The sequence below is a fragment of the Linepithema humile genome, chromosome 6 (genome assembly GCF_040581485.1).
Source record: "Linepithema humile isolate Giens D197 chromosome 6, Lhum_UNIL_v1.0, whole genome shotgun sequence".
NCBI lineage: Eukaryota > Metazoa > Arthropoda > Insecta > Hymenoptera > Formicidae > Linepithema > Linepithema humile.
This window is the reverse complement of record NC_090133.1, coordinates 978251-1002956: the sequence shown is the minus strand read 5'-3', so window position 1 is coordinate 1002956 and position 24706 is coordinate 978251. Positions and strand designations below refer to the sequence as shown.

General features: G+C 38.2%; 1 protein-coding gene across 3 annotated transcripts in view; it reads left to right on the top strand.

Annotated features, from left to right (window-relative positions):
- The window catches only part of nmo (serine/threonine-protein kinase nemo), a 92875-nt gene that overhangs the window by 10505 nt on the left and 57664 nt on the right, over positions 1–24706 (top strand). The window lies entirely within an intron of this gene.

Sequence of the window (24706 nt, the reverse complement as noted above, 5' to 3'; positions counted from 1 at the left end):
CTGGCCTTTTCTTCGCCGTTCTTTATTTCTCTGCGACGACTCTTGGCTTCTTGATCTTTTTCTTTGTCCTTTCTTGACTATGAACTAACTCCTTGTCCTTTCTGTATGAACAAACAATTTATTTTTCATGGTCACAAAGTGTGTCTCTCATATAAAACTATTTCCAGCAATTCATTGTTGTAACTTCGCACTTTCTGCTTTATGAAAAATATAGAAATCTAGAACGAGATGTAAAGTAAAAAAAAGTAAAGATCTTTATGTAAGTCGTATTTGACATTTCTTTATTTCTCTTTCTTTATCTATCTTTTAATTACACTTGACTTTATGTCGTCATATTCTAAGATCTAAGAAGAAAAAGAGATATCAATAAAGATGTAATGTTAAACTTTATGGTTTCCATTAAGTTTCTTTCTTTGTATAATGTAATTTCTGCCTTATTTCTCTACTTTTGCAATGTATAGTATTACATTTGGCTAGGTAGAGCATTCGCGTTTTCACACTCGCGTCGAGCCTCGACGAATGGGAAAGAAGGTCGCTTCGGGAGCTTTCTCTTTCTATCTCTCTTGTCTCTTCACGTAACTGCATCCTCGCCTCGCTTCTCTTTTGTATTTTGCGGCCGGTCTCTAGTTTAACCTCGAAACCGTGAGAAATGACGGCGAGAGTAGTACGGTCCTTCACTCTCGATTAGAACCGTGAAACAAAACTGTATTCGTGAGTTTATTTAGATATTTCAGATAGATGTATATCATGTCTTTCTTTGCCATGATATTTTTTTTGGCTGTGATATTTGTGCGTATATTTATTAAAATACTATGTCTTATATAATTGCACAATATGTATCCATACGGTTTTTAATAAAAATTTAGTATAAATATTTCAGATATACATAAATAATATTGCATAATATTAAATGATAAGCCGTACTTAAAATATGTCATAAAACTTATGTATCCGAAATTTTTTGGATACATTCTGTGTATAAAATATAAGAGTCACCGGCGGCAATGTAGGTTTTATGAGAGCACACTTCGCGATTCGCGCATCCCTTGAATCGAAACATCGCGGTCGACGTCGACGTCAACGTCGATGTCGGCAGTGGCGGCGGCTCGTTACCCTCGCCGTCGACGACGCCGCCCCCGGCGTCGCGACGCTCATCGATTCCGGGGGCCCCGCCCCTTCCAGCGACCGTGTCGTCCAGTGACGTCACTGGAGCACCCCGACGCCCCGTCGCTACTGCGGTCGCCGATACCACCACCCCCCTCCCCCTCCCAATCCCAGAAACGTACATCGAAATCACGATTCCGAATTATTGTTATAACGGGTGAGGAGTGAGGTGAAGAGTCATTAAATTACTAAATAGTTGCACAATGGTAATCAAGTATTAATTTAGAGCTATAAAATCTATTTAATTGATCCAATTTTAATTATTAAATTAAATAAATCAAGATTCAATTAGCTAATAGAAAATTAAACAACTGTGTATCCTAATATTACCCAGGGAAATTGTATTTTTATGTATTTCTATGGAAAATTTAATCTTCTACAAATATGTATAAATTAATGATTACGTGTGCTGTTAAAGCATCGTTGCGTGCAATATCCTATTCTACAAATTTGTATTTCTAATTTACAATCACAGATCAGTCAAATAATGATTTAATTCTATTATAACATTGACAGTCATTGAAAATCAACGAGCCGCAGAGGCTGGCAAACGCGGACTTAATTTTTGTTGAAGAATTTTACACTCTAAATTCATTAAATTTGTTTAATGTATATTTCTTCTCTGAATTATAGAATACGGTATGATATTGCAAAATAAGATTGATTCTCCCAGACGCATCAAAATAAGAAGGAAGACAAAGCTGAGGAAGCGTCTCTGAAACAGAGTAGGCCTATTGTATCTTATCTCCTTGATACGTTCCGACCACGTCAGGCCCAGGACATGAAACATACCTATCTATCTGTCTGTCCGTCTGTCTGCATCTCCCCACCCATCCTCCACCCTGGACCGCAGTCTGAGCTACGACGGCTCGATAATCGCGGGTGCATAATGCATCTAATTGCTAATCAAAGGTCCCGCTGGCGCTTATACATATATGTATGTGTACATACATATATACATACCGCGGTCCCGTAGACATGTGCCGCAGACCTAATATCAACTGTATAGGCGCTGTATAGGGTGTTCCGATGCAGCCACGGAGGACGTCTTTGAAGCGATCCGACAGCTGCTCGGTTGGTTGAGTAAACTACGCTTTGAGATCGCCGGTATACGCGCGCTATCAATCAAGACGCGCGAATTAACGTTGCAATTTCACGAGCGAGCGCTCCTGAACGCGCTCCTCGCACTGATCGCTTCTGACCACCCCGTAAACGGCCTTTCAACTTGTTGAAGATTGTGCGGAAGTAAAACGCGACGTCACGTGTGAACTAAGAATTTGAAGGATCCGCGAAACGTGCTGTGTAAAATTGAAGTCTTAACGAATCGAGTGATCTACGTGAGAGTAAAATATTCTCTCTTTGCATTGTTGTACATTAAGTCATAAAAATACATCGCAACGAGCCAAAGCTGGATTGATTAAACAATATAATAATAATAAATGTTAATTAATTGTTACTACTACTCTTATATAAAACGGTTACTCATTTCGTCGTTAATTATTCGCGCTGACTCCGCCTTCGCCACTCTTTTTCTTTATCGTTGCTTTTTTCCCTAGCCGCCGCTACACTAATTCGCCATTTACACGCGCGGCTATTAATTCTACTCGTGCACCACCACCGCCGGTTGGCGTTTAATATCGTCCCGAACTTAAGCCGCGGCTTCATTAACTTTGAAACACTGCACATTTTTTACTCGACCGTAAGCGCGAGAGTCACGGATGAAAAGTTCATTCCTGTACTTTGAAAAGGAATTTATTCAATGTGTGTTTGTCGCATTGTTCGCCCATCTTGATATATGATTCCGAATAATTCTATCATAATAATTATTCTGAATGATGTAACAGCGAAATGTGCTTTGGTTGCTAAAAATCTTTAAAAATTGTACAATTTTTATACTCATTGTTACATCTATTTAAATTTATATAATAAAATATTCTTTAAATTTAATTTAGATAATCTTCACATGATTATATTTGAATTGTGTAATTAATTTTGCCTAAGTGATGGGGGAAGGCAGCTAAAAGGCAAGAAACTTGAAACTAGCGACGTTTGTTCATTTGCATGCACACACGGTGTGTTGCGCTTGTTTCTGTACTTGGAATATATTTCAAGGGGGTTGCGATAAGCGGAAGGGCGCGAAGGAAGCGACGAGAAAGCGAGAAAGGGAGATAGGAACCACCTTTCTCAACCATCCCCTTTTCCAGCGCGTCTAAAGTCGGAATCAATTTCTTCGAGAAACGCCACCTGCGGCACCGTCGCTTGGAATTATTTCGTTTGGCTGACAGCAGGGGTTGAGGAAACAAGAGTGATTGGAGCCGTTTACGGTTGGTCCAAAAGAATTACGAGGGAACGGTATAAAACGCGAGTGACCCGGAAATTTTTCGGTAAATGTTGAACGGAAAAATATATCTCAGAAACATTTTTCATATCTTTGTCTTTCTCGACTTTCTCAATTAATAATATACAAAATTAAATAACGCATGCGTAAATTTGACCTTTTATTTGACTTGAATGTAAATTCCGTTTCTGATTAAACTTCTCCATTCCCTGCCGCATAGCGAAAGACCACTCGCAATAATTAGTCGTGTACTTTTCGACTACCCGATGCACGGCGTGTGCATAATAACTACGCGGCGCGCGGGATAGTCCGGTCCGGATGGTAATGCGTGTATAAATCAGAGCGATATCAGAGCGCCAGCTTGTTTCACGTGCTGCGCCAACCGAGATGCATTGCACCCGCGGCGGAAGGTGGATACACTCTAGAAGGGGGTGGGAGAAGGCGGGGGTGTGGGTGCGGCTGTTTATGGTCGTCGAAGTGAGGAAACCATAGCTGCTGGTCGGCACGATCCGGCCGGCAACTGTTGGTCGATGTTGGATCTTAATAGAGACGCACGTCCAATTATAGAGTTCACTCAGCATTGTTTCGGTATTGTTCTATCGAGTGAAAATGCCAATGATCATAGCTGCATGTAACTATTCCACATTTAACTGTAATAATGGCGGGTTTCTCCTCGCGCAGGAGCTTTCGATTATCACTTTTTAAATCAAGGAACATAAGAGTTCAGACTTCTATTGCCTTCAGCGCTAGAATATTTTTTTCGGCGCTAGAATCAGCTTTTGTTGGTCTTTTTATTATTTCTACAAAAAAAAAGAAGAGTTAAATTTTGCTGAGCAGCCCGATTATAATTATTAAATTAAACGGAGCAAGCAGGCAAAGAATAATGTAATTTTGCCTCTGCAATTTAAAAGTTAAGTCCGTCTATGATTCTCAAGTGGTTTGAGATCAATTTTTCAAGAAGAGATTTATTGAATATTTTATATAAGTTAGAAGTTATATAGAAAGAGAGCAAAGCGAATCGCTTTTAAACATTTTTAACAATCGATAGGATTGAGTAAATATTTTAATTTATTCAAGAATAATTATTTTTAATTGAAGTAAATCCAAACACAAGAAAGTAAAGTCCGAACAGTGCTTGGATAAAGCGTGAGTCAAATTGATCGCCGTCGTCACTCGATTGTTTTGTCTATCTTCACCTCACATCGTCAATATTAATCAGGCTTATTGTTCGTTTTACGGCGAATTGTATCGCGACGCGCAGGAACCCTAAACTCCGCGATCGAATTCGCCCTTCATCCCCGCGAGAGCGGCATCGCCGTAATTCAACCCACCCTATCTGTCCACTTCTCCCTTTCTCTCACGCACGACAGACGCTCGCGGCTGTTTTGTGCGCGCACCCGTTATATTACGCTCTTGCCCTTAATACACTTACGCGCGTACAAAGAGTTCCTCGCCCTTTGTACTACCTCTCCCTCTCCGCCCCTTGTGATTTTCACGGGGGGTAATATTCTCCGCTCTGAAAGCGGCCCCTCTTTCGGGAAGAAAGGCTTGGTGGTGAGTGCGTGAAGGGGGGAGGGGGGCTTTTCGATTTTCGCTAGTGTTCGATACAGATGGCCGCGAAACGAAGTTTCGATTCGGTGTCGGGATCAAAGAGGATTCTAGCGCGGAGATTGCACGTGCGCGTGATGTTAACGGTATAAAATATACCCGACATATTTGTTTAATCCTCAAATGCATCGTGCACGCTCGACGAACAAAATAATTAAATCTATCAGCTTGGAAAAAAGGCTTAAAAAGAGAGAGAGAATGCTTATATCGAGAGTAATATTTATGATTATGGCAATTTACATTTAATTGAATAATTTAATCATATTTCAATAGTTACAGAATGAATAATTAAATTCTGTTAATCGTTAATTTGAACAAATTAAACCTTCTCTCAGGATGAATTATATTTTTTAATATTGTAAAGAAAACAAATTTGAAGAACGAAAAAGAAAGAAAGAGAAAGGAAGTGCGAAAAATCGTCAGAGATCGAGAATGCACCGATTAAAATCGACTTTCAGGTCTTAGGATTTCCGGTCTACTTGGAGCGATATTTATACGTTTTATACTTTAATGGTAGCCAGAAAAGGAGCGAAAAATTATCTCGCCATGATAAATGATTGCGGTCGTAACTTTAGCATTTTACGAGAGAACGCTGCTCGCTTGCCCATTTTATCGTACTTCCTGCTGCGATTATATATATGTATAAGTTATATGCTTAATATTTATATGTATATTTATTAAAGCGAAATGATGCCGAGTGATATATTTTATTCGTGACAACCACGTTAAATCCAATAGTTGCTATTATCGTATGACAAAGTGAACGAAATCGAAGACTAAATTCAAAAGATAATCTATGAGTAAAATCAACATTTATTTTATACCAAGATATATGTTCTTGCTTAACTTTGCGTTCTTCGGGTTTCGTCTGGGTGAAAAGAGAATGGGGGCGGAATACTTTAAGGTCACAGGTAGCACAGGTAGCAACCTGGTCCCTTTCTGAAGCCTCGTCACGAGACGAGTACAAGCGACCGCTCTGTGAGGGTGAGAACAGCTGCTGAAACCTGACTATCGTCAGCTGGTGTTCGAAGATCTCGGTCTGCCGATCGGAAAAATCTTGCCTCCTCAAGTGAATGAGTACGTTCACCTCAAAAATTTTAAATTTGGAAATTGCTAATATTTTATATGATTTATATGATCGATAAATTAATAATATGAATTATGTGATTAATTCCTCCAATTGAAGAATTTTCTTTCAGACCAAATTTACTTAATCGCTAATATTTATCATTAACGAATTTACAATGTCTGTATAGATATTTTTTTTTATATTCACGCATCAGGAGAATCGCCTTGAGATTATACTATTTCTCTGTTAGATCATGCGGTTAATTTTCTTGTCGCGCGAACATAAATGAAGGTTATGCAAAGCGTTATGCAAAGTACCGACGACAGTCACGTTCGTTGTGGAAATTGCGTATTCACGTACGATTTTTTATCTCTGATATCGTCTCTAACATGCTATTAAAATCGCGATCGTCCATCTCCAACATGTTATTAATCTCTCGCAAATTATCCGATTCAAACATAAATACATCACACTTTCTTTGGTCATTTAATTTTTTTCGATTATCGCGACATTCGGCTCAGGCGGGAAAATAACATCGACTTTTATGAAGAGAAAGGACGAAATTTATCCGCGGTGGTAGAAAGAAACAGAGAACTTTTCGCGGTTTTGCATATTCAACGATTCGCGAGAATGTTATGGCGAGGAGGAAGACTTTTGCAATCTCTCTCGTAAATGCTGATACGAGAGTCCGTGAAACGCGCGGTACCACTGTGCGGATTACTGATAAAACGCGCTCGTCGCGATTCTCTTTTGACGACGGTATAAAAGTTTTGGGGTTTTCTGCTATTTTTATTATTACATTGCAGTTGCCGTGAGACCATGAACGTAAAGATTCCACAACAAAAAGAGACTATTCGGAATTTTTAGAAGAAAATTTCGATAACATTACATAACAATTATTCGCAAAATCGAGAAATTTAAAAAAAGAATTAATCTATTTTGATTTTAGAATTTTTGGCTCTCTTGCCAGGTATTTCTGTAAAAAATAAAATTATGTTTTTAAATCATGTTTTTTTTTTCTCTTTCAATACTGTGTTAGTCTTTTGAAATTAAATTAAATTCTAATATACATGTTTAAAATGTTCAAAATCCATTTTTCATTGTAACTTAGTCACATTATTCAATCTTCTATAAATAACCTGAAATCTTGACGAGTTTCCGGTTAAACTCATCTATACACGCAACATCATCGATATAGTCGCCGTCTCGCGATATCCGCTTATTTATCTCGCGAGATAAGTGTTACGACAAAGGTTCCCCCTCGTTGGATCGTCTCGTCGCACGAAGGGGCGACCATAAATGCTCCGGGCAAACGATGACCTGGACCATGGGCTGAATGAGCCAAAGCAGCACACGCCGAGCTCCGATTGGCCGCTATTTCGAAACGACCCTCCCGGCGCCGTCGTGTGTACTGCACGACGCTCTACAGGCCGCTCCAGACTACCTCCAGAGTCGAACCATGTTTTGAAGAAAGGTCTTTTTCCAATGCGATGCATTCGAGACATCCTGTATTACCGCGTGTAAAACGAAAGATACAATTGTGTTCTGAGAAAGGCCTTCTCTCGAACGCAAATAGAAAACGCATTCGCAAATACAAGCAGCTAAAAGTGATGAAAGAAAACTGCCTGTTCGACAAAAGTTACAGATGAGAGAGATAGATACAGAATTAATCTTTATATCAATTAATATTGACTCTTGGGAAATTATATAAAGGCAAACGCAGAATTATGCAGGCAGAAAATGAGAATGAGAAAATTGTTTGAACTCACACAAACAAAATGTAGTAAGTGAGATTTAGATTTTTTTTTCTGTTATATTTTTTTGTGAGATCCATATCTGCAATATGTAGAGCGGAAAATGATTTTGCTAGCAAGAAGAAATGTGCAAATTTTTAACTTAAGAATTGCTTTAATCAAAACAATTTTGAAGGATCGCAAGTCTAGGCTGAAAATATTTCAGAAATTATACATTGTTAGTGATTAACGAAGGATTGCTAGAACACTTAAAACGAGTGGACGTGTCTTGCTACATGCGTGGCACGCTACGTGCGAGAGATGCATCAGAGGTGTCAGAAGTGACCACACCGGTTACTTACATAAGTCCTCCTTACGTTGTATATCGGTGAAAATAATTAGCGCGCGACTATAAACCTTCCTTCTTGCACGCGCGAGGCGACTTTTGTATAATTCAATCGATCGGAAAAATAGAACGAAAACAGCTGTCACACGGAAATGCATTTTTTCCTACTTTTAAATTTGCATAACTTATAACTTATGCAACACTAGATTCGCGCAAATAATATTTTTGCAATTTAATTTTATACTTTTGTGTAAATAAATACAAACAAATGTAATAAAAATACAAATTATATTATTATATTTAAATAATATATAAAAAAAGAAAACAGTGCTTTTAACGATTTACGTAGCTATTTTAATAGTAAAACTAAGATCAATCGTATTTGAATCTAGTGTGAATATCATTGAAACAATTAGTGATATAATTTTCGACCATATTAATTAGCATATATTGTATTAATTAATCGAATTAATCGGGAACGGCTTTGCGCAAAGCTACCAATTAATGTTTTCGCCGTGGTCAGCATTGCTACGACAAGAGACTGCCATTTAGACAATAGCACCCTGTTCGGACAATGCAGCGAGGGGACGCGCGGAGGGATGAGAAGGCTCACGAGCCGATGGCGGGGGTGAGTTTGCACGTTAGGGTATACACAGACGATAAACAAGGTTGTACAAACGTGTCAGGCAACTCGACAAACCGGAACGGATGATTTACGAGTGAAGTTTCGTGAAAGGAACTCGCGCACGTTATGCCGAGCTTTTCGATATAACGTGTCAGAAGGAATTCTTTTTAAGCCTTTCCCAAGAACATCACATTATATTACGTCCCACACGATATACCAGCTAGAATGTTATCTGAAAATTTTCCTCGATGATTAATCTTCGCCAGCGCCGACGAGCGTTGGAGAAAAATTAAAATTTCACGATGAGAAAAATCAAAAATCGACCTATTAATCTCGAGGAAAATAAATGTTTTTTTATTGGCTCGGTATCCCGCAAATTATTAGGACAAAATTACGTAGGAACATGAAATCGTTAATGTCGAACTTCAAACAACAAGTATAAGCTACGCGTATAAACTGAAAATTATTACAAAGAGAATTTTATCTTCGAGTCGTTTTCAAATTCATAAAGTTCAAGGAAATGCAGAAATATTTACTCTTTAATTCTCAAAGGAAAAAATTGCCAGAGAAACAAGAAAAAAGTGGAGTGTTTCTAAAAAATTAAACATTTCTGCATTTTTTATTTCAATTTGAAGAACGCGTTCTCATTCTCATGCGTGTGCGGAAGAATAAAATATACTGTGTGTGTGTGTGTGTGTGTGTGTGCATGCGTCTAGCGCATACATAGATACACGTGTACGATTTTACGATCGATAGAAACGCGTCGCGAAACAGTTCGGACATCGCTCGTACTCGCGCGTCATCAAACGGCCCATCAACAGCCCTGGCCCATATATGTCTGGCGCGCACATAACGTTATATTGTCGGCTTAACATCGATTAGATTAACATACCAAGACAAACACGCGTGCACGTGCGCACTACGCGCTCTCATCATGCGTGCGTCAACGCTCGCATATTTAATTAATCCGCGAGGAATTAACGCGATGATTAAAATAGCACGCCTGTAAAATTGTTCCGACAGTCGCGCTGGTAGCCAAATTGATAAAAACATATCATGTGCACGTAATTACAATTTTAATTGCAATTCAATTGAAATATATTTATCGTATCTTGATTGCATTGTATTTAACTTATTTACGTTGCACACGTATGCATGTGTATTTGTAGTAAAAAATTAAAATTGCGCCAAGTTGCTTAAGAGATGTGAAAATGTAGGAAATATTGGTATTTGTTTGTAACAAGAAAGAGGAAGCTTTTCCAATATTCGATATGAAAAATAAATAAATAAAATTGTGATAATAAATATTATAAAACTTTTATCAAGAGAAAAATTGATTTATGAAAGAACGCATCGTTAAACGTCAATGAAATCATAACACGTTATGACACACGATGTGAATACGAATTGTTAATATAATAATTATTGTAAGTAGGGCGATCGTGAATAATTTGATCCTACGTCCATCCATTTTCATGATAGTTATTATTATTTACATTACTATATTGGTTGCGTATCAATTTTATAAATATAATCTATATACACATATCAATATATGCAATATGCACATCGATTCCGCCTGATTTAACGGCTATCGTGCCTCAATCATTTCATACAGTCTGCTACGATTCACTGACCTATGGAATAACTAATCCCTAGGATTCTATTATCCCGTAGGGTTTCTAACTTTTATTCCTTTGTTACTGCGAAGAACCGTCAATGTGTAGGCGGAAACGATCGGATCAGCCGACGTGCGCGATGTTGTATTTTGTACCGTTATGAAATATTACATCCTGCGATTCGTAAGATATTTTATTTATTGCGTTATTATATTAATTTAATAAAAAGTGAAAAATTACTGCAGAATTCAAATATATTCAAATGAAATTATAACACTTTCAACTCTCTACGTCAATAATTATGCATCAGTCTACTTTATATTATATCATTTCATATAATTTTCCAATAAAATTTGCAGGAATCGGATTGCGTTTCCGTTTCGGTCGACTCGTGGATCTCGAGGCGGAAGTAACGGTGCGTGAAAACTCTGGGATTCGCATACGGAACACGAAGCGAACCGCGAGATTCCGAGGGGGGCGTGCACACTTCTGAAAGATTAATAAATCATCGCGCGCGACTGATAAAATCGCGTTTAGCGCGATCATAACGGTAATTCAACGCTGGGGCCCCTATCGGGCGGGTAAGCCCTCCCCCCGGGCCCTTTTCGTGACTTTGGTGATTTCTTTCGCCGAAACGTGACCGCCCGATCGAACTAACCACGAATCGAACGTTTCCGCGATTCTGCATCGTGCCTCTGCTCGTATTACATAGTGAACTGGAAATGTAATTCGAGTTATTATCACGGCATTTACGCGAAAATTCGGAAGGGTATTTGAGATTTGACGATTTATACTGCTTTTATCCGGGTTTATCGAACGCGTTCATCATTGCTGCATTGTTTAGCAACAATAACACTTCAAAGGTGATTATCACTATTACTCTGGCTTTAATGATTATAAAGCAGTTCTCTGTTATCACGAACTAATTTTGACCTGATTTTTAAAGCAAAATGCATAATAGAAATCCTCATTATTAACACATGTATTGAAAGCAATACATAAAATATTAAAATAAAAGATTCCAAATAATATTATTCCACTTCTAATAAAATATGCATTTCATGGGATGATTATTTACGAAATAAATAAGTGTATATATAATATTCTTTATATAAATATATTTGAAATTATATATTTGAAATAAATGAAACAGCTTCTTTTATTTTGGAATCAATTATTTTGTCGGAATTTAATTTACATGTTATTGGATTTAACATGACTAAAATTTTTTTACAAAAATAGCCAAATTTGCTGAAAAAGAAAAATGTATTTTTGCCAGAAATTTTGTATGAAAAATTTCCAAAGGCTGCGCATTGCACGGTTCCATACTAACTTGCATCACACATCTATTAAACTGGCGCAGCTTCGTTTGCATAGTAATGTCACATGATAAAGCGTATATGCTCTACGGGGATGCGATACCGTCTTTAAGGTCAGGCCGTCACGTTGCCGACGTAACCGGAGCGTCGACGATGACGTAAACGCAAATCCGAGAAGCTCCGAGAAGCTGCCGAGGTACTGCCGGGGAGATTAATGCAGTTATGCGACTCGCTATGCGACCGTCACCATTTTTCCTCACCTCGTCGTCGACGTTGACGTCGAGATCTACTCGTGGTTTCAGCTGCGGTTTTCCGCACTTTCCGCGCTCAAAATGAAACGAACGTTTGTCAGAGAAAAAGTCACGAAGGATAGACATACCAGTATAGAAAGTGTTGAAACAAACAATGTTTATGTCTTTTTCGGGCACAATTATGAAAGAGTTTGTTAAAAAAGAGAAATTACAGGCTAAAAGACTTTAATTTCTCGGATTGACAAATTTCGAATTCCCATTGTTAGATTAAATATTTACTTAAAAATTCGAAATCCTATTACATTATATTATTATATTATCAATTTATTAATATTTATTAATTAATGACTGTGCTTTTATTTCTTAAACAAACTTGGAAAAATAAAATTGTAAAAAGACATACGCACAATCGGTTTATCTATTTGTTCGTTAAATTTATACTTATTGTTTGATATGAAAGTAAAGTGATTTATTTAAAGGGGATTTATTTGTTTATAGTGACAAAGAAAATATTGCGCAAAAGATGAGAGGCTTCCGCGCGTATTTAGCATTGTTCGGTGGCTCCCCGCGGTCGATCGTATCGATATACACGCGAATTAAATCCGCTTTGGAATTCATCGCCATCGCAGCCGGCGTGTACGTAATATAACGGGTGTACACATGGGTGTTCGTCCACGGGCATTGCATTATCCGCGCTGCACCGCGTGCAATTAGCATATCCTGCGCCGAGTCGTAGCGCACGTGCACAGATGCGTACGGTGCGTGCGCTACATAATGCATCGGTTGACGAGGGGAGCGAACAAGAGAGAGATGATGGCGAAGGAAGGGAGCGTCCCCGTAGAGATATTGCACCGGATGCATCATGAGAAAAAAGAGGGAAAAGTTTAATTAGAATTTAAATTATTGAAGGAATTAAGAAAAAGAAAAGGAAAGAATCCATCAATTATCTGTTTGAACGCTACTTGAAATTATTTATTATCGTACAATTGTTTTACTATTTAGAAACTTCTTACAAAATTCTTGTAGAAAAAGTAATTTTTGTATAAGAAAATTGGCGATAAAATTCTAAATTTTAAAATTTTCATAAGTCTCGATATTCGGGACCGTGGCTTAAGGACCGTGCATTTTATGCAATCCGTGCATATCTCTTCGTTTCTTCCGCTCGAGAGAAAGAGAGAGAAAAAGAGATGAAAAGGAGAAAAGCAGACAGAGAAAAAAAAGAGCGAAGCTCGAGTATGATTCCATTAACCCGGCTATCGAGCATGTCGAGTGGCAAGCAAGCAAGCAAGCAAGCAAGCAGGCAGGCAGGCAGGCAGGCAGGCAGACAGGCAGGCAGGAACGTTCCAGTCGATGAATCGAAAAGAGGAGGAAATGACGAAAGGGAGGAAGAAGACGAGAGGGAGGGCGTCGTCGACCGACGACGACGGCGACGGCGAGATGCCGCGCGTCGCAAAGTGGGTCGACTAATTACGAGGTGAAAATCGAGTCTTTCTCGGGACTCTCAAGGGCACAGTCCGACAAGACGAGAAAAGCATGGAGCGAGAAAGAAGGGTGAAGGCGGAAAGGGACGAGGGCGAATCTTAGGCGAACCGCTCTTATTCGACCCGGTTTCTCCTATTATTCTTACAATTAGTGACGCGGAGCGTGACGTGTTCTCTGAAAATATCATGCCTTAAAAGGTGTATCTTAAGATTCTTTAAAATTAGAAGTTTTATATGGCTAGACATAATTATACAATTGTGTTAGTTTGTTAAAATACTCAGATATTCAAGATCGAATAAAAAAGGTAAAAAAAAGTTGGAACATTTGGCGAATCCCCGTCCCGAGCGATAACAAATGACGATGATGAGGATTAGGGTGGTCCAGACACCCCCCTGCATTCGCCCTGCCGTAATCCCTCTCTGTCTCCGCCTCGCTGGCGGATCCTACGTGTCCCGCCTTGTGCTAGGGTTGCCATGGCGACAAGGACACCCCGTATAGTTTAGAGACGACATGCGCGGCTGAAAGAACTCGCGGTCGGTTCGATCGCGCCCTCGCTCTCGATATCTCAAACCTTTTTTCCCGCCCGGACTACTAATCTTGCCATTTCCACGAAAAGATAAAAATAAACAATGAAAAAAAAAGTAATTTTATACAGCAAATAGCTTAGAAACAAGAAATACTGCTTCTTCTCAATTTTTGGGTGAAGTGTTCAATAACTTTTTTCATCATAAATGCATTATATGTTTCTTAAATTAAAATTTTCCCACTAAAGTAATCAAATCCTATGATTTCGATCGCTCGTAATTTATGAACTGTAAATACTTTGATCTGGAAATGGTCGTCGTGTCTATCTATCGCTCTTTATCTTATTTATTGTCGAAACCTTTCGCGATTGTGATTTCGAGACGCTCTGCATAATCTGGTATCGCCCCGATTGTCCGATAAGGAACTCGGAACTGATGAATCATAATCGTACAAAAGCGGAGAAAGTCGATACACCGGGCTTGATACTATCAAGTGAGATTCGTTTACGATTCGTAATTAAGAATTTATCGCCTTCTCGGAGGGGGAGAACGACCCGTTATCTCTGGAGAACTCAACCGGCTCTGATAACTATCTCAACGACCTATGAGATGCTGTAAAGTGATACGCGGTTCGTATCGCATACTTGCGCGATTACTTCATCGAGATGACGGAAGTGTATAAAACTATAAATTACGAACGGAAGAAATAGCGCGCTTCGTGACAAATTAATTTCATAACTGCTTCGTTCCTGTACTTATTATAATTATAAAATAGTCATCATTCTAAATGACTTTATTGCCAACTTTTATGCAGAAATATTAGCGACGTAAAAACTTGTTTAAATTCTTTATTTTAATGCGAATTGCATTTCCGAATAAAACTTATCGCGACAATTACTTGATAATTGCAACTCTGAAATCAATTTATTTATTTATCAATTATTATTATATTAGTATTATTATATCGATATTTATAGTAAAATAAATCTTATACAATCTGATCATTTTAACATGTAAACTGATTTATGTTCATGTATTTGTAAAAGAGTTTTTGTATTTATTATTAGTTGGCAACAAAATTGGTAGAAATGTAAGCTTAACATATTGCACAGCGATAAAATTGACTATGTATCGTATACGCATAGGCAAGCTTGAAAATAACAAAAACTGTTTTTTTATTTTCAATGACAATGTGGCGCGTCGAGAGAAATGTAATATTTTGACACCTGAAATAACTAATAATTTCGCCAATTAATAACGGCATCGATCACTGATACACCGCAATTGATTTAACAAACAATGGAAAACTAATCAGTTCGAATCGCGCGCGGATTCGATTATCGTCCATTCCAAAGTGAGACGACAAAATTCCAAAATTTTTAATGCATGAATATTGATATCGTCGACAACATAAATGTTGTCGCATAAAATTGCAAAATATTTTGCGATCAGGAATAAAATTTATGCTGTGAAAACATTGATGTTGCCGATTATAAATATCGTATCGATCCATATAAAAGTTATTATAAATTAAATCACACTAGTGATATACTATATATTCCGTTTGCATTGCAAGCATATCGCTCATTGTAGATAGATGTCGCATACTGAACAAGATAAAATTGTTAAAATTTATGCGATATCATTTATAATTGATGGATCAATAATTTCCTAACATTCCGTCGTTAATATCTTATTGTTTAACGTAAAATTATAGATAATTATAGGTCTATCGATACTTAAAATTTTCAGTATAAAAACGATAACGTTGTCGAAATTTTTCAGCTAATGTAAAAATGAATGATATTTGAACTTGTCCTAAAAATATAGGGACATAAAAGTCCATTTCTCGCATGACAATTAGGCATAACAATGTTTCCAAAAGGGTCCCAAGTTAAATAGAGAAAGTCCAATAATTTCGCGGCATGATCAAGTATTTTAATAACAAGTTCTTTGCGATTAATTCATCACGAGAAATACTTGTTTATCGCGCAATTTGCACGCTCAACACATTGCGCGAAAAATATGATATGCATGTTATATTCGTGCACGCTTAATATTACCGGAACTTTCGAGCGAACAGGTTGTCCAGGTGAATGATGGTAGCAGAGAAATATAGTACTTACCTGAAACAAAGAAAGAGAGAATGGTTAAACGTTTGCCAAGCGGGTTACGCAAATGCAACGCTAATGTAATTAGCCTGGCGAAACGCGCCGGTAATTGCATTGCTTCGCATATGCGTGCGCGCACATGCATGTGTATGCGCTTAATAACTAAATATATGTATATTTAGACTGGAACGATACGGTGGTATCGTTCGGCGACATTATCGATTCCTGATTGACGTCAGTAACAATTAGATACGGCGGTTGTGTATTACATATGGGGAATTAGTTGGCAACAGATGACTGTGTGCAATACACATATAAATGACGTTTCAATTAATTCTCTCGTTATTGTCGTAAAAGTGCATAAGTTGTGAGAAATAAAATGTATACTTGGAAAAATCGACCTCACAAATTCGGAAAATGTAGCGTCGAAAATTAAGGTCGCAACTTGTGGGATACTTGGAATATTTTGATAGTTAAATAAAATACAAATCAATATAAGTGTAATATAAAATTATAAAAAATTGACAAAGTTATTTACAATTATACAATTTTTTAAATATTTTTAGGAATAACTTGTGCTATTATTAAACCACTTTTAGGCGCTTTTGAAATTCTTCCGTGGCATTAAGATTTTACCATAAAAATTCTATACGAAAAGTCCCATCGAAAGCGAAATGTACATGAATTCTAGAAAACCGTAACGCTAAATCCCGACGAATCCCGTCAAAGCCCGTCCCAATGCCACTTTATTTCGACGCCAGGAATTTTATCTACTTCAGCGCGATAACGTGAAGATCTCTTCCAAAGTATGCGAAATCTATACGGCTGTTTTGTCCAATTCGCAAACCATTACACAATGATGAACGAAACATAAACTAAACGTAACTAAACTAAAATTCCATTCTGAAAAACTAACGAGCGTCTTTTTTCCTTTGTTGCCTAAATTGCAAAAAAAAATTTTATTTTAAATCAAATTATTTTGGCGCTATTAAATTGTTCATTTATAAAATTCAATTGTTTTCTTGTTTATTGTGCATATATATATATTGTAAAAATTTTTGCCGCAAGATATACAGTATGATTTATGTAGCTTTGATTGCTGATTTTTAATTTTTGAAAATGCAAGCGGAAATGTAATTATAAAGTTATTCGGATAATTATTGTTATTCGCCGAGAGCGTACGGCTCGTTTGTAAGGATGCCGAGTGGTTGATTTTCAAGAATTCGGCCTTTTGTCGAGGGAAATACACTTGTCGTCGGTTGGAAACTCCTTGTTTCGCGCAAAGTTCGCCGCCGCGTCGCTTCCCTTATCTGGAAGTTGCCGTAACTTTGACGCGCGCGGATGTAGGTCGTTCGTGACCAAGATTACGTACGGAATGAAACTTCTTCGAGTGGCGGCGAGTTACTCGCGCACTCGATAATACTAAAAACAAACCTAACCAGTGATGATGCCGCGTTACGCTCGCGAAGAAGCCGAGATGCGAGAGAGATCGTTGGATTAGTCGAGGCTGCAGTGAGCAGACCGTGTTATAAGTTATAATTTTATGTTGCGGAATAATTAATTATAAAGTAAATTTTATTAAAATTATATGAAATAAACAATTTGTAAATTACATAATTTATTAATGTATTATAAGTAATGTTAACACTTTACCTACCATTGCGACTGAAATGCAAAGCCTATTAATAGACTTCCGGTAGATAAAGTGTTAATTGTATGTTGCAATAATACAGTATATTAGAAGTAATAATCTCGACGAAAAGACTCACAAGCTTGTCAAAGAGAACTTACAATTAGTTTTAAGGTAAAAAAAAGTGATATTACGAACTAGAAAGATCCTATAATGTAACACTACCATTGCGAGACATTTTATTCTATTCGGTGGTAATAAAAGCATGTTATTCGATATATTGTGTCGCAAACATATACGTATACACGTGTCGTATGCCTGCTTGAACAGTCCTTTTGACGAGACCGAGTAGCTCGTGAAAATTTTGTTCGACTACGATCTCCCCCGTTTGAATTTTGAACTTTGTTCGAGGTAACTGGAGCGCGAAGTCCGATAAGGACGGATTTAAAATATCTGCGCGAATTTCAAATGTCCGAGTGCTCGAACGTTAATTAACATTTCTCATCAACAACAGCACGGAGCATTTGCAACACTTCGTTGTGCGGTAAACTAGTTACGTCGCAATTGCAATACTCTCTCGGATCTCGAATCGTTATCAAATTTGAATATAGACCAGATTGTTATTAATGGCTGTTTGATTTTACGTTATACAGAGTGATCGGAATAAGAGACGATCTGAGTTTTGGCCAATTAAAGTTTCCCCGAAGAAAAATCTGCGCAAAATTAATTTCTGCACACGATGTACGCGCCAACATATGGACACGTTAATTATTCGCGCTGTTGGAAAAAAATAACGTGTCGAAATAGTGCGGCGATTTCGAGGTCGATTTGCGTGGAATATATCGGTGGTGTAAAAAAAAAGAATGGAAAAAAAACCGGGATGGTGCCGAAACGTGGAAAAGGAAGAGCGGCCGCGAACCGAATTGATAACCCATTTCCGGTTGTTGAAAAGTGAGCGGAGACGAGAGCGGGGTTGAGAGTGCCGATAGATGCCAATATCGATTTATATGCGTGTGGGGAGACCGACCGCGAGAGGAGAAGCAAAAGTTTGTTCAGGATTGCCAGGATGAATATTTATGATCGTATGAACGGTTGGACGAGAGCGGCGGGAGAAAAAGATGTTGTAAAAAGGCGGCTGTGTTTCAGAACACGAGCTTAGTTGATCTAGGAAATAAAATGCTATTCTAATTTACAATATTAGATATTTACACGCGAAAATAAATCGCCACATCTTATTAAAGAGATTATAAGCATATTTTGAAATAATAATGTAACATTATATATGATGTAACAAATACATTTCATTTCTATATTTGATATTTTAATATGTATCTTTGCATGTAAATATGACGATTCTGATCTTTAATTAAACATTTGTTTTTAATATAAAAGTGATCATCATTTGCAAGGAGATATAATTACAATTTGCAAATAAAATCTTTTTTCTACGTTTGAAATGCACTTTGGCAATTTCTAAAATTTAAAGAATTAATTGCAAACTATGAAATATTTTACTAGATCGTCACGCGACACCCGGTAGACAGTCGCGGATAAATCGACACTGATTTATGAACGCGTCGTTGTCCGGCGTCACTGCCGCCCTATAATAGAATTGTTCTATTAAATCAGCCGAATCGCGATGCAAAGCGCGAGCTCAATGAACGTCGTCGCGCGCGTCGCCGATTAAACGGTACGATTTCGCAGATTTGCGATTAGCAAAATTCCAAATATGATACAATCAAATTGGCATCGGCGTGGGAGTGCTATTATTTTTCCTAAGGAAACGCGGAACAAGATTTGCGATCTTTATTTGTTATATGGATGTTCGTTAAAATCGATATTCAAATAATATCGCTTAGCCGAATCTTTTCATTTTAAAGTTACAAATATATGGATCATTGTTATTAATAAAACTCGGCGGAAGAGAAACGCGCGAGAAAGAGGTGACGTGCACAGGTGTGGGTGCTTATCTGACAGTTTGCCAGGGTCCAGGTTTAGCTCGGATATTAAATAATCTCGCTCGTTGCCCCTCTTGCCGGTTTCTTCTTCATCACACTTCGTTTCGAGCGGATCGCACTAGCTTCTTCTCGAAGCAACCTGAGCCGGGTATCAGATCTGGCATCGGCCGTGAGAGAGACGGAGAGAGAGACAGAGAAAGAGCGCACGAAGGTCTCCCGGTCGTGAAACAGGTCCGTTCTGTTCGGTTCTGAGCGGAGCTTAGACCTTTGTCTCGCGGCGCGTTCTCCAACCGTGCGCAATTGGCGAATCTTAGTAGACATTTTGATTTCTATCGACTCTTTTCAATCTTTAAACCAGAATATTTAAACCAGAATAACCAGGTTTTTGAAACAGAAGTTTACAAGTCTGTCAATTATGCAATGAACAAGTGTCTATTTATTTTTGAGCTGTAACTCAACTGATCAAATTATTTTTCTATTGTATATTTCAGAAAATAAAAAATATATCGAGAAATCTCAGATGTTTTGAATCGAGCGTCTTTTATGTTATTTGTAATTTCAAAAAATTAGTATTATTTCAGAATAAACCGTTAGACTTGAAAATAAATTCTGCCAAGATGCATGTCGAAATATTGGCTCGAAGAACAATCGTGCACGGTGTTTGCTCGCAGATGGCTGCGATAATAATTGAGATAAAAATTGCGAAAGAAGAAGAAAAAACAGAAAGAGGCAAAATTGCGACGGCTGGTGCACGACGGTTGAAAGTCGAAAGAGTGTGCGCACGAAGTGCGTCAATTGCGAAAATATAATGAAAGTGGATCAACGACACATACGGGGGAGCGGCACGGCGGCACCCCTTGCTCATATATATATGTATATAAATATATATATATTTCCCTTGCCTCCCTCTTTCCACCTCTCCCACGTACATCCGTCGCAACATTGCAGCTGTCGCAGCGCAGATGGCGGGTATCTTTGTCTTCCCCGTCGTCGGCGGCCGACACGTGTGCATGCGTTCATGCGTGCACATGTAACCGCGCCGTGCATATTCAGACTATATCGAGGTTTCGCATGACGTCGATCGTGACGGAAAAAAAAATCGACACAAATGCGAGGAAAATCAGATGTCACCGTTGATATCGGTTACGAGACCGTGGACGTTTCATAAGCGGGGAATCGATTTCCCCAATGTAAATTTGATGAAAAAATCGTGTAATGTTTAGAAAGTTGATTAAAAACTAAAAAAATCGAAATCGAAACGCTTTTAAAATTAGAAAGCTAGGAAATTAAACTGGATTTCATGAAGAAGTGAGATTTCACAGTTGAAACTCGTTCCTGGGTATTTATTTTCATGAATTTTCCGAATTAAGCTAATTAAGAAGCTACTATGCAAGACACTCAAAGACCTTTTGTTCTACTTATCATTAAACTAATTAAAATTTACAAATTCAGTTTTTTATTATCTACTTAAATTTTCTTTATTATCCGGTATTATTATTATTCTGCTATTAATATTATTTTTTATTCATTTATTCTTCTAGAGTTTTGCAAAATTTTACAGTGTCCATTTCTTTTGTATTTACTTTATTTAATTAGTGAATAGGTAAAAGAATCTCGTTTTCAATCAAATGCTTTAGAAAGACAATAATTCCACGGAGATAAGAGACAAAAATAAAAGGATCGATAAAGTAGCGAATTTTTCCTTTTTCTGCGAATGTCTAATTAAAGTTACAATTTGCAGATCGGTTCAATGCTCATTTATGCGTGCCGTTGACCCGGCACGTGAGCTCCCACGATTCTGACGTCTCCTCCTCGCGCCCAAGACAGCTTCCATTAGCAAAGGTTATCAGGTCGACCTCGAATACTATCGATTGCCTCGCTTTGAAATGTACGACGTCGCGCGCTCGCGCGCCACTTTCCTGTTTTTTTTCGATTTTTACTTCAACTGATTAAAAGAGAGAGAGAGAGAGAAAGAGAGAGAATTACCTTTTTCAAGAATTTTATTTTTAGAACAAACGATTCCGAAGTTGAAGATGAGTTAGAGTTCAAAGACTCGATGTTGCCATATCTAGCGCAAATAAAACGTTATCATTTTTTACCGCGATTATTTCGATTGCAACTCGATTGCATATAGATTTTTTTATTCAGAATGTGTCAAGAATAAATTTTTTATTAATAAAAGATCATGTTTTCGAGATTATATTCGCTTTATACGATTAGGTTTGTCATTGATTACGCGATGATGCATTTCATAGAAGTTAGATTATCTTAAATTGTTTAACCGCGCACAAAGTTTAAATAATAATGTTGTATATTTAACAATAATAACAAGACCGAAGGCGTGGTGGTTGAACGAAACGAAGCGTATAGAGATTGGTTATCTCTGTGCGGAGGGCTGCTATCCGGTTTCGTAAGGGCGCCGAGCGAAGCATGCAGGCGAATCATCTAGATATACCGAGCGTTCCATCCGGTTTCGCTCCACGGATTTTCTCTCCCTCTCTTCGCCTCTCCCTCTCTGTTTCTCTCTTCCTCTGCGCGTTCGCGTCGCGTCGTTTTCCTCGGCGAACTGCTACGTAGCGGAGACGAGCGTGTTCCCGAAACCGCTGCTTTCTCGCCGAGGATCCCGGATCACGTTTCAACGTGGACCATCAAACTTCCTTGGTATCGATCGATATCATCGTTGGAAGCGAAAAATGAAAAATCGAAGCGGAAATGTACTGTAAAATTCCAAAAATTTTCTCGCCAAAATTTTAGAGGCAATAATCCTGAAGTATTAATTTTTTTTAATAATCTTTAAACTAATCAAGAAAATGATAAAAGAAACATTAGGTTAGACTGGAGAATAATTAGTAAAAAAATGTTGCGTGCGAATTTATAATTCGATCAAAAATCAATGGACACCGCACGATTTTCCAACAACAATCGTAACACTTCAAAGTCCTAAAAAACTATCGAGCCACGAAATGAGATTTTTAAGTAATTCCGATTAAAATGTGAAAGTTAAAAGAGAATTATAGCTTATATAAAAAATGAAAATATTTTCCACGCCGATATGCGTAAAACAGGTTTCGCATTTTTCGTTTGCATATTTATCGCGAGCGATCCGAAATACGTGTGCATCCGAAATATTTCATTGGATGCGAATTAGTCTCTGCGAGTTGACTAACTTCGAGCCGGAACCTATCACAGGATAATTACGCAAACGTTCCTCTCTGTCTCTCGCAAAGTCCCACGACACGTCGTCTCGCAGTTCCCGTCCGAAGCCGCGGTTTCTCCTTGTTAAGTTTAAACTAGTTGGACGGAACTTCCGCCCGCTCGAGTTCGAACGTAAACACATCCCGGTACTTGCGCCGACGCTAATTCGAGGGATCAATGCTGCGAAACTCGTAAAAGTTTTTTTAATGTTTTTAAAATCTTCTACCCGATTGCGTAACATTGCATATTTGCAACCATGCGTTAAAATATAGCTGTGAAATGAAAAACGTGACATTTAAAAATCAAATTATCAAATTGATAAATTAAGAATCACAAAAATATTAATAGGACCGAATACTTCTGGCAAAAACGTAATTGAAAAAATGTAACTCGTAGTTTAATACAATTTATATCGAATGCAATCTGATTCAATTAATTTAAGTGTGCATTTATTTAACTACCAATTGATTGAAATGTTAATTGAGTAGAAGTTTTTGATACATAAATAAAAACCTAAAGGCAATCTTCCGTGATATTTACTTAAAAGTAACCGCAAGAAGAACTCTAAGCTTCAGCGGAAAAATCCGTAAAAAGCAAAGAAAAATCTCTCATAAACACATAGTGGTGTTGTCGGTTCTCTTCTCTTCTTGGCGCCGTGATGCTCTTCGTGGTATTCCCTCGCTTGCAAGCTCACCGCGACGGGGAAATATCGTCGAGAGCGAAGCTGAGAAGCGCGTTTGCTTGCGCGCGTTCGCTTTGATGCAAAGAACCGTCGCGGTGCGGGGCGAGTGCAGTTTTGCGGCGAGTGCTTTCGAGCTTTCGCCAGTGGCGATTGAAATAAAAAGAAGCCGTATTTCAGTCGACTTATGGCTGTTCGGCTATGGCTATGGCGAATAAAAGTCGCCGCCAAATAGCTTACTTCGAAAATCAACATCTTTGAAGATTTTCTCTCAGGGTTTTTTTCTCATTATTTTTTTTGCGTGACGCAAAAATTCTAACATCTAATTTAATAAAAATCTCGAGTAAACGATATTTAAATCAGATTTGAAGAAATTAGATAGAAGTGAAAAAAAAAACACAAATACAGCCGGGAATTCTAATTTAAAAGTACATCTTGCGGTACAAATTATGTTTCATGCAATTTCCAAGGCGATTTTTATATCTTTCAATTTTTAATTATATGTTCAATTTATCGATTTCACTTTTTTCCATGCTTACCTTTCCTCCAACTTTTGATACATAAGACTTTTTTAATCGAATGCAACGTAATACATAAGATCCATATATAATGAGTGGCGCGACATATCATAAATATTATTGCACGCCAATTTATACAAGTGCATCAGCATGGCGCGTAAAGGGATCAATGAACGATAAATTCCACTAAACGACACGACGACTCGGTGGTGATCGTCTCGGACGTTATTATGTGCCGCGCGTGTATTACATACGCGCATTTATATTAACCTGTGTAGGACGGCGGTCTTTACTGTATTCTCGGCGCTCTTTACGACCTATCTCAATACGCGGAGCCGGAAGTGCGATATTATTAAACGCTCGCTCCATGCTCTGAGCTTCTTGGTCGTTACTCTGGTTACGCGCTCGCCGCGGGTCACTTGCGAGACGCAGGTGAGTACACACGCCGAGCGAGCGAGCGAGCGAGCGAGCGAGCGGCGCAGGTGCAGCTGCAGGTGAGCCCGCCGACAGCAGCTGTCGGCCCCGCGCGCGCGAGAG